This window comes from Elephantulus edwardii, unplaced genomic scaffold, assembly GCF_000299155.1.
Source record: "Elephantulus edwardii isolate Elephantulus edwardi_28Jun2011 unplaced genomic scaffold, EleEdw1.0 scaffold00002, whole genome shotgun sequence".
Classification (NCBI taxonomy): domain Eukaryota; kingdom Metazoa; phylum Chordata; class Mammalia; order Macroscelidea; family Macroscelididae; genus Elephantulus; species Elephantulus edwardii.
The window spans coordinates 22,168,602-22,170,886 of record NW_006399752.1 but is presented as its reverse complement, the minus strand read 5'-3'; the positions used below and the strand labels follow the sequence as shown (position 1 = coordinate 22,170,886).

General features: G+C 36.3%; 1 pseudogene; it reads right to left on the bottom strand.

The window, feature by feature from the left end:
* Positions 1 to 943: 943 nt before the first annotated feature.
* The window catches only part of LOC102876096, a 148,754-nt pseudogene continuing 147,412 nt past the window's right edge, over positions 944 to 2,285 (bottom strand).

Sequence of the window (2,285 nt, the reverse complement as noted above, 5' to 3'; positions counted from 1 at the left end):
ATATGTAATTGATCTGAATCCTATGCATGCCATCAGGCTGTGTATATGCATATAAAATATATGTATTTGTGATTAAAAGAGTCCCTGAGCTGGGTATGCGAATCAGATAATTCAATATGCTAGATTTTAGTATTTTATCCTTTGAACTAAAGTTAAGAAAAAATGAATAAGGGTTTTTTAAAAAATGTAAGAACAAACAAAAGAAGTGTAATTTATACATGTATATATATTTGGAAGCAGGAGGGGCATCTACTTCCTAAAAATATTGCCTCCAGAAACTCTATGTAAAGTTTGATAAATGTTGATAGTTGTAGAGGAACTTCAGGCCTTTTGTTCATAAGTCACTATGAATTCTCCTCGACTTGAAAGCAAGCAACAAAAATAATGTGTGTGTATATATATCTTCTTCATAGGGTCCCTATGAGTCGCCTGCAACTCAAAGGCACTTAACAACAACAACAACAACACTATATAACAGAAATATAATTTCTAGAGAGAGTTGTTATAATCATCCACTGGCCAAAACTTAATCATGTCCCAAAATCTTGAGATTATGATACTTTCAAAAAGGCTGAGATCATAGAGAAATGGTGAGAACTAGTTGTGACTGTTTAGGATTCCCCAAAGATAGATACATCAAATGGGCATTCTGGTCAAAATTGACAATACCAAAAAGATAAAACTTTTTTTTTTACACTCAAAATGTAATTTTTAAAAAAAGTACATTTTTTTTAAAGATGAAAACCTGAGGGGCCCACTTGCCCAGAAATAGATTACAAAGAGGGCCATTCTATCCAGTGCTCAGTGTTCATGGAAGGACTATGGGGATAAACAATATCCTGAAGCCTTTAATGAGAGGCAGGAGTACACCCCACTTCACTGTCTTCAGACAGCTGAAGCATGGGCAGGACTGAACTTGCCACGGCCAGAGTTAGATGCTCCATTATAGATAGATAGCTCTCTCCTCACTTTCACTTAGGTTTTTTCTTCTGCTCCTTCCGGTTGCCTGTTGCTGAGGTCTTTGATCCTTCTTCATCCCTGAGTCCACCTCCTTGAAATGCCCCCGGACTCCAACTGGCCAGTGCACTTTCCTGCCAACACCTTTTTTGGCTACAACATGGGTGGCCTGGCGTTTCTCCTTGCCAAGCCCAGCCTTCTTGTTGAGACTTGGCAGCTGTGCCACCTTCTCCTTTTCCGAGGTGTCCACTGTATTCACCACAGCTTCTGCCTTCTTCTTCTTGGTTTGCTCCGATTTCTTCAGCATCCTGCGTTCTGGCCTTGACCTCAGCCACTTTCTTGATAGGGCTTGCATTGATTTCTCGCCAGCGTTTTTGTTATGTTCCCCTTCCTTCTTGCCAATAGGCAACTGCTTTATCCTGTGCTGCTTTTCCTCCTGAACAAACCATTCTGGAAACGCTAGTATAAAACTTTTTTGAAGTCACAGATCCTGTGGACATATTAGGCTAGAGAAGTTTGTTGTTTTTTTTTTTTTTAAGGTGTGAATATTGTTTCATTTCCTGTACGTGGAAATGCAAACATATCAGATTATGATCCCCAAATTTTTAATATTTTATATTCCTTTTTTTTTACTAGTACTGTGTTTATTCCATTACTTGGGAAGTATTACTTATATTTCTTTCTTCCATTAGCGTCTCGGAATGATACATAAATTATTTTTCCCATGTTAAAACCCTGAACCTGTACATTAGATTTATAAAAAGAAATGAGAAGTGAAAATGTAAACAGATGTAATATTTTTCAAATTATTTTCTTCTAGGATAGCTCATATGAGTTCCACATTTTTTTCCCTTCTTCATTAAAATTTTATATTAGGAATATGGCTACTCCAGTAAGGCAAAGTCTCCTTTATCTATATTCTGATTGATTTGGGTTTTTTTTTAAATTATACTGGTTTACTTACAAAGTTCATAAAAGTTGGGATAAATAATGTATACTGCATTGAAACACATGAGGGAGAAAACTTTTTTAAAGGGATATGTGATTAGGTATTTTTGTCATGACAGGAATCCAGGGCAAAGGCTGCGTAGTGGAGTGGACCTGGGGGAGGGATTATAAAACAATGAAAGAATTTTTCTTTTACTTTTCAAAGAGAAAAGTGTACTGGGTGGGGAAGTGTGAGCAGAGAGAAAAGTGCAACAATGAATGAATGGAAATCCAAAGTCTGTACATTTTCATTAAAATTAATAATAATAATAATTTTTTTTAAAGTTTGTATACATTGTTTTTCACACTGGATCTTTCCCCTTTCCTTTACTCACTCCTCC